The sequence below is a fragment of the Plectropomus leopardus genome, chromosome 14 (genome assembly GCF_026936395.1).
Source record: "Plectropomus leopardus strain MGB_pleo_1.0 chromosome 14, ASM2693639v1, whole genome shotgun sequence".
Taxonomy (NCBI): Eukaryota; Metazoa; Chordata; class Actinopteri; order Perciformes; family Serranidae; genus Plectropomus; species Plectropomus leopardus.
The window spans coordinates 11,712,556-11,721,790 of NC_142189.1; the positions used below are offsets into that span (position 1 = coordinate 11,712,556).

Sequence of the window (9,235 nt, forward strand, 5' to 3'; positions counted from 1 at the left end):
GCCTCGCCGTTCCTTCCTGTCATAACTCAAGAATCATTTGTCATAAAGCCTTGTAGGAAGTTGATGTAGTAATGAGCGGCGTCATCAGACAGTCAAGTGTTTGTGAGATTTTGTGTGCGTGTGTGTGTGTGTGTGTGTGTGTGTGTCTGTGTGTGTGAATGCATGAATGTGTGCTTGCATGCGGGTACATGGTTGCAGCTATTGCAAATTTGCACTTGTGTTGTCATTTGGTTGCTGCTGGTCAGCAGGTGTCACTGACTGTTACCATGGAAACATGGCTCTTAGTTTAGCCCCAGGGTTGGGTGGCCAACTTTTTAGGCTTAAATTATTTAGTCTTTTTTCTGTGAAGCAAAAAAAGAGAAAAAAAAGAGCAAAATTCAGACTGTCCTAACAACAAACCAGTTTAAAACATCTTTGCGAAACCAACCTTTTAACACAATGTTTCAACAAAAGTTACTCTATCATCAAACTGGAAACTGGCTTTAGAGAAAGTTCACCTCTTTTACTGTAATATTTGTTAATTGCCCTTTGATTTATTCTCTGAGGATCTTTGTTAACAAAAAAACCTAAACTTGTTACCCTTTCTTTGCATGGTTGCCTTAACGTAAACAATGATGTCACACTTTCTGTCCTATTGTTGTGAAAATGTCAGTGCTGCTGAACAGACGCTGACTAAGCCTGAGTCAAAACATGAAACCCCAAAACACCCTTGTATTCTCTGCTGATTTATTTCATGTTTATTAAACATGACCTTCACGTCTGGATGACCTTCAAATATGTAAACAAGAATCCCATTCAGACACAAATAGATTATCCAAGCTGAGAAACACTGCGTGAGATTAACCCTTAGGGCGCGCTTTAATATTACACACACTTGTATCGCACTGCACACCAAATGACCTTTCAAAATTAAGCTTTAAATAATATTATACATTAATGTTATTTTCTACTTTCACTGAGTTAATTTTTAACCAACATTAGTCCTAATCATAAATATCAACTATTCATTAATTTTCAGAATTTCAACCATTTAAATGGCAGGTTTGTTATGATGCCACTGTGTTTTTATATGAAAAACAAACAAACACAAAAGCAAAGGACACTGAAAGCAACTACATGAAATTCATCCATTAGTATGTACTTTTCCAGTTATGAAAGTCAAAATGACTTTCATACAAAATAATACCTGTTTGAAACACTGTGGGGAAACATGCAAATATATGCCCAAATTATTAGGACATTATTTCCTTAAAAATCAAGTCGTAAATGCAGCATTCAAAATGTTACGTGTAGTGTAAGTTTTTCAAGGATCCAAGGCGTACATAAGTGCTTTTTGTCTGAAGTCTCTAGATTGATTAAAAAAATAGACAAGACTTCCTGTCTGAGGATTGATATGAGACAACAACATTTTCCTCAGAAATATGAAAGAGCAGATAACGTGTCAGCCAATCAGCAGTGAGCATCCAGTGATGCTTGAGATAGTATCTTGCAAAGGAAGAAGGCATGAAGGGCAACTTTTTCCCACCAAGGAAGCTCTTTTTTCTCTAAAGAAGAGTTGCCCTTAGGCACGGCTCTGGCATCAGCTGAGTGGAGGCCAGTCAGCACCTCAGAGGGTGTCCTTTGACAGAGGAAATCTGTACCTACAGCGTCTTCAACAGACTCTGGAGACGAGCGCAGAGCACAGCAGCGAGAGGAAATACAGTCACACCAGGTCACATTTGGATTGAGAAATCCACATTTGGGCCCCAGAGTGTGTCTGGAGAACAGAACTCTCTTCATGTCCATCACCCATTTGGGCGCTGTGACTAATATTTGACTAATGGTGGCCGAACGCGCACACAGATTAGTCCTGGTCGTCGTCCTACAGTTGGACCGGCGGTGAGTCAGCAAGAGTCCAGGCAGAGTCTGAGCCTAACAGCCATGATGACCTTTGGGTCCTGGCCTACAATGTCCCCCTTTCTCCTCACTCAGAGGGGACTCTTGTTCGAGGGGCAGTTCCCGCTCGTGCCCTGGCAGTTAGCGTCCAGGAAATGTGAAAAGAATTTCGTGATACTGTTGTGGCTGCTGTGTCACGTTCCGGTCATCCGGTCACAGTGTCGTACTTAGAATAGTTGATTTATGACAGACAGACGTCACCGTCTTCGGTCTTCGCCCTGTCTGTGAAAATGTTGTGTCACTGTCTCAGCTTGTTGCTGTTGTACATTTTTATGCGACCCCCCCCCCCCCACACACACACACACACACAAACGCTTTCACATTAACATATATATAATCTCTCACACATGCATACAGACACATAGACTTGCACAATTGCGTGACAAACAGTCAAACACAAAGTGCCATTTACCATAAGTACCACATCTTCCAACCAGACAGTCCTTAATCCATAACACCAGAGAGCAGAGGACAACGTGTTGAGAGGCAGATACACGCAGCAAAGATGGTGACAAAGAGTGGGACAAGGAAAATCCAAAAGATCAAGAGAGCAGTTAAAGCGGTGCTGAAGTTCGATGAGGAGTGCTGCTCTGTAATGATGCCAGTCATGTGAGGACAAAAGGCTTAACTTGTCTTTAGCTGGAACCACAGCATGAGAACACAGGCTCAGTGCAAACCAATGGCACATGTGCGACAGGATGGAGAGCCGACGAGGCTCCATCTTAAATGCGGCATTTTGCTATGTTAGCAGCTAACAGGGTCATTCTGTCCACTTGTTCTGACAGTCATGGTCTCCAGATGATCATTTGTGAGGTCTTTGGTGTCTTTGATGATGTCTTTATCCACTGACTTTTTCTTAGAACCACCATGAGGTTCACATTTGTTTCTTAAAGTGAAATGTCTCAGCAATAGATGGATTGCCGTGAAGTTTACAGCCCAGTCACCAGTTAAAAAAGTCGGCATTATTTATTTCTGCAAGCCACGAACTTGTTGCGGTTGCATGTTTCATATATACTATATTAATGATTTTGAAGTGTCGTTATATATAAGCCGACTTTTGTCATTGGGAGGTGGAGGAGATAATGGACGGCACCTGTCATTTTTTTACGACCCTTTGCATATTTCTACCAGTGTTTGTGACACCTTAAATGGGTGCTCAATAACACCGATTTTAACATGTTTGTGACCAGAAGTTGAGAGGAATAAGTCTTTTGCGTGCATACAAGTCTGAGATCTTGAAAAATAGAAGCAAAAATTGCCAAAAAAAAATTGTTCAATTTATATAATGCCTGTAATTTGAATTAAAATGGAAGTCATATTTAGTAAAACGTTATCAAGGTCCAGTTTTGCCAAAGTCTATTTACTTTGACTCAAAGTTCAATAAACATGCCTTTAAAAATATAAAAATTTACAATATCTATTTTTTGTTTATGAAAACAGACTACAACATTTAGGAGATTTTTATCAACTTAGATAATAATAATAAATAATAATAATCATTTTATAATCAATAGAAAATTTTGAATTTCAACAAAGGGTCTTATAAACATAATTTGCATAAATTATAGGACAGTTATATTTGGAGCCCATATGGATTTGAAATGATTTCTTTTGTTTAATAATGGAAAAGAATGAGATTCATTGGAAGAATATCCACTATAAAAATGTGAATTATTCGAAACACTTTGTAAATGTTTTAGAGGACAAGATTTAAGAGAGAAGGAAAACACTGCAAAAAAATTTAAAACAAATACCCCTTGAAAATTCAGTTTCATTCTCATTTGAATTTTTAAAGTCATTTCAGTAGCATATTTTAAATGTATGTATTTAACCGTGATTCAGTCATCACCATCAAATACCCGGTGCTTATATTAGGTAATGTAGTCTCTATTGTGTTTTAATGGTAATGTGTTTTTTTGTCTCCAGTCTGGGTGTATTTTAATATACCCTTTTTAATTACAGATTTTGCAACAACAAAGTAGACAGTGTTATGTTTTCGGTACATTCTATAAGTGTGCCGTGACCCCCATTACACATGTCAGCAGGGCAATTTGTGAAAAATGAGTACTCATAGAGTATATCCCAAAAGTCTCCTTAAAGTCTGGATTGAAAAGATTTGTTGAATTTCTTCTAACAAAATGGATAATCAGCTCGTCATTAACAGACTGGAAACTCTGAACAGCAAACCGGGAAGTAATCAGAGGGATGGATGCAGACGAGTAGAGAAAGAAAAAACAGTGAGTGCACAGACAGAGACAGGAAAGAAAAGTTCGAGATTGGGTTAGAGACAACGGGAGAGCCAGAAGCCACTGAGACAGAGATATTTGGAGAAAGAGGGAGCGGGGGCAGAAAGAGGGGGATAGAGAGAGAGAGAGATAGTTAGAGAAGGAGAGCGAGAGAGAGAGAGTAATCAAGGAGAATCAGGACGTTTCCTCTGTAATACCCACAGGCCTCGACTGAGCCCCAGCTCCACAATCCTCCCTGATTGGAGGGAAGGGTTTGTTTGAAGAGGAGGTCAAGACCATCAGTACCTTGTTAAGGAAAAGTTGTGTCCAGAGGAATGAAGGAGGCTGACTCCTTCCTGAGGAATTCATAGGGGGATAGTGTGTGGTGTGTGCGTGTTGGTGTGTGTGTGTGACGAAGACAAAAAGAAAGCACCTTATGTTTGAGAAAGAGACAGTGTTTTTTTGTGTTTGTGTGAAGGGAGAAAGTGTGTTGATATAGTCACTAAAATGGAGCAGTGGAGAGGAGGAGGAGGAGGAGGAGGAGGAATCAGTGTGATTTAAGGAAGACCCCATCAACCCCCTCCTCACATAGTTTCTAAAGCCAGGATAGCAGCGCTGGCATTCGCTGCAATAATGCATGACAGATGTACATCAACCGTGCTCTCTCTCTATCTCTCTTTCCTTCTCTTTCCTTCTCTTTCTGCCTCCTCCCATCTGGACCCAATGTGTTGTTGGTGATGGGCATCAAGCATCAAGACATAAACCGCTGTAAAACTGAGAAAAGAGAGGATTATGGTCTCGTCTGAGGAATCCTCTCATTGTGGTGGTTAAATAATGACTCTACTGGCAGTGGATGTTAATTAGAGCTGACATGGGCTTTTATTTCCTTTTACTTCTTTGGATCAATTACAGGCATGGTCACCTGTATCATACAGAAGCAAAATGAAATTGATATTTTATAAAAGATTGCTGCACAAAGTAGAAACTTAAACATTTTTTGTTTCAACTTTTATTTTATTTCATTTTATTTTGATAGTAGGCCTAAATTATTCCATCTCTGCATTTTGTAATATTGCATTTTTTAAAATTATGTAGTCATAAATATTAGAAATATTTTGAAAATTAGATTTTAATGTTTGTTTGTTTGGTCATATTCATAAAAAGTAAGAAAAAGTCAAGAGATGCTAAACTTTCAAAAAAAAAGACATCAAAGAATGCTCTTTTATCTCATTCTTGTATGATGATATGATTGAAGATGTATTTCAGAGTAATAATAATGATGACAAACTTATAATTATTATTATTATTATTATTGTTAATAATAACAATTGATTTATTAATTAAAATGATGTAATATTTACTCAAAAACACTCCAGCATGTCATTTTTCAGCTGTTCCTCAAAAATATTAATTTTCTTATTCCTGAATGAATTTTTTTACTCACCTCATTTACTTTGTCAGAAAATACAGTTTTTTGAATCAGTTTTTTTTTAATCTTTCCATCACCGGGTCAAATGGGATCTGTCTGCTCTCCATATGGATAGAATTGAATAGACATCTTTATTGTCCATTCATGTGGAAATTTGCCTTTGGCAATTTATCAGCTATTAAATTAAAAATTTAAGTCATATTTTTGCCTGTGTTAGACTGTATTTAGACAAAGTGCTTGTATGGCTACTTGTGATTGGACATTAAATATTTAAGGAGGCATGGGTGTGTTATTAGAAAATAGGCCCCTGGGCACAGATATGCAATGGGCCCCACCACCTCACCTTCATAAGAACAGGACACAGATTTTTTTGGTGTTTTGCATCTCTTTTTAGTCTTTATGCACATTTTTGTGCTTTTGTGTGTTTTTGACTTAAGTTCGTGTCTTTATTTTGTCTCTTTGGGGTCGGTGCAGGGTAATTTTAGTGACGTTCTGTAATTGGAGGCCAGAGGGGCCCCTGACACCAATAATCTCTCCATGATATTAAATGCTCCATGATTCAAGTTCAAGATGTTGAAGTTTATTTTTGCACCATCAAAACCAAAAATTATTTAGCATTTTTTACTAGAATTGGAACATATTTGTGTAAGTCTAAGCAGTTCTTGTGTGCAAAGGCTTCCTGTTAAAATCTTAAATCCAAGTAAAGATATTTTTTTAAACTTTGTCCGCTTCCCCCAAACCCACGGACGACAGGCTGTATCTTCGTGTGGGTAAAATTGGCTTTAACTTTCATGTGCTTGTGTTTCTGTGTTCACGCAGCAGAGGGCAGCACATTCACAGCGTATAATGTCAAGAACCCCCCCCCCCAACCCACTCTTATTATCTCACCAACTCACAGAGGTCAATAAAAAATCCTGCGGTTCTTCCACCAAACCCCACCGGCTCTGACAGGAACTCAGCAGCATTTTCACATCTTTCACATCTTAATTTAAAAAGTCTGTTCTCAAGCAAACAAGGTCTCTGTCGGAGTCAGACATGCTTCAGTTGTTTTATGTAGTGAAATAAAATCTGACGCCAAGAATAATCTTAGCTTTTCTCTCATTATCACTCTGTGCTGTGTAAAGGGAGAAATGAGGGGGTAAAAATTTGGATAGGATTGGTGGAACTGAGGGAAGGAAAGGAGGAAAGGAGAGAGGAGTGATCACTCTGACAGAACTGAAATGTGGCCGCGCCACCTGCATTGTGCTGTGTCACCATGCTGTTGTACTTTGCTTTGTTACTTCCTCGTAGCTGTGAATGGACTTGAGCACAATGCCTGTGCAGAGCTAAACGCACAAGTGTTCATCCGAAAAAACAAAAATCTAGCTTTTCATCCAGTATTTTAGAAAAGTTTTGAGACATATTAAAGTAATCATCACTTTTAATTGCAACATTGCAGCCTCTAAAACTAAACTTTTTTTTACTGTAAAAACTTTTTGTCACAAAAATTTCTCTATTTTTCTTGAGTGATAAATGTAGCAGTCACTTTCCACTGGTGGAATGTACATTTACTCAAGTACTGTACCTAAATACAATTTTTGAAGTATTTTCATTTTACTTGAGTATTCCCATTTTATCTTACAGGATGTAAATACTTCCTCCACAAGTGAATTTATTATACTTATTATTTCAATTCCATGCCACTACAGTTCAGAGGTAAAATATCTACTTTTTACTCCTCTAAAAAATTAATGTTATACATACAAAACATGATCAGTTCATACATGGTACGTAGTTAATGATTAAACCGCCTAACTGCGTAGAAAATTACTGTAAAAGAACACAACAGCAAATTAGTACACTATCTACACATTTAAGCCCCTGTCAAGTATTCTCTGTGTACTTCGATCACTAAATATTCTGAACCATCAAAGTTAACATTCAGAGAAAACATCCATCATCAGGGCTGACGTGATGTGGTTTCATTTCATTTCAGCAGTCATAATAGCAGAGGAAAAAAAAGTGAACCGTACAGTATGATCACACACGTGAGCACAGCCCTATAAATGTACTCAACACACATTTATCAGCATATTCTGTATCTCAGAATGAATCATCAGATATGAATCACCTGACACATTTACTGGCAACGCAAGCATATGACTGTAAATAAGAGTGGTGTCCATTGTCCGTAATGTGAGACAATTATGCATCTGTTGGTCCAGGCTGTTTAGGTGTGTTAGTTATTTGAAGAAGACGGAAAGAAAGAGTTTTTAGACAAAACAAAGGTCATTAACTTCTCTAGATAAAGGATGGAAAAGTCAAAATAGTAGACAAATATAAGTGAGTGAATTGAGCAACAAATATTAAATCAACCCAATCACCAGAAAACATTTTGGCATTGTTTGTTTCTGCAAACCACTGATATGTTACAGTTATACATTGTTTTGTCGTGGATACTTTAAAACTTAGTCACAAAAACCGCTTGTTTATGGTTGGGCAAAGATGATATTTTGGCTTAAAAGACTTGTTTGGTGACACAGAAGTTGCTGGAAAACCAGGGACGGTTCAGTGAAAAACACCTGCGGCTCTAATGCTGCTGGGAGATACTGCAATGTGTCACTGAAGACCTCCATTTTTGGTTAACAAACATCCGGGTTCAGTGGCACACACACACCAATGAGAACGCCACATCGGGTCACCAAAAAACAAGCGATGTTGTTGGTCTCCAACAATGGTCCGCGGTGGTCTGCAGCTTGGCAGGCGTCTTGCCTAGGTGACCTGCCATCCCCTCCAAATGACAAAAGTCATCTTATATATTAAATCACTTTAGAAATGTTGAATGATAGATATGAAATGTGTAAATATAATGTAGTCATGGTTTTCAGAAACCTATATTGTCAGCATTTTCTTCTGGTGATGGGCATCGTAATATAACAATCTGGCCTTTCATCTTCTCTGCAACTCTTTTTTGTTTTCTTGTTCTCGATGTTCCTGGGTGTGGTATTAGATGTGTGGATAATTATGATGCTTTCTACCAGACTTCCTGCATGTCAGCATTGACACCTTTGGAAAAATGCTGCCATGCAAAAATAAAAAACACCCATTTGAACTCGAACTGCCAGAGGGCTTAAGACAGATGCTCTAATTACAGATTGTTCAGACGAGGATGTGCATGAAGTTTGAAAGCAATCGTGTCCTGAATAAATCAAGCAAAGATATTCACAAATATGATCTGGATTTATGTCCCTCCAAAATAAAAAGTTGAGTGAAAGATAACCGACATGAAACCACTCACCCGTACTCTAATCACTATCTGTGCACTTTAATTTCCATCATTATCGCCTGTTAAAATGGCTTTATGTGTCTGTGGGTATGAAGAGGGTGTAGTGCCGGTATAATTAACTCACTTTCCTCCGTCACAGGTGTTGTGGGAAGCTGCTAATCCAGTCTGCTGGAGTTTAAAAGAACTGGGAAAAAGCCTGAAATTTTGTGCAGGAAGAGTCCTTTGGTTGCTGCTGCATGTTATTCACTCACAGTATGTTCAGAGACAGAGACGTTTGTTTGCTGCATATTGAGTCAAGAATGTTTGCTATGGCCGTTTGCCAAGGGTGTGACTTGTCACCTCTCCTGTTGTTTCAGACATCCATGGACAGGAAGACGACAC

At 38.4% G+C, this 9,235-nt stretch overlaps 1 long non-coding RNA gene across 2 annotated transcripts; it reads right to left on the minus strand.

Moving 5' to 3' along the window:
* Positions 1–7,235: 7,235 nt before the first annotated feature.
* LOC121953228 (uncharacterized) lies at positions 7,236–9,118 on the minus strand. Of its 2 annotated transcripts, none has more exons than XR_006106492.2 (3): positions 8,979–9,118; positions 8,461–8,562; positions 7,236–8,359 (listed from the first exon to the last, which is right to left on the minus strand). It is a non-coding gene; the product is annotated as an uncharacterized LOC121953228 (long non-coding RNA). The 2 variants fall into 2 exon arrangements; XR_015778787.1 differs by having other exon boundaries at positions 7,236–8,379.
* Positions 9,119–9,235: the final 117 nt, after the last annotated feature.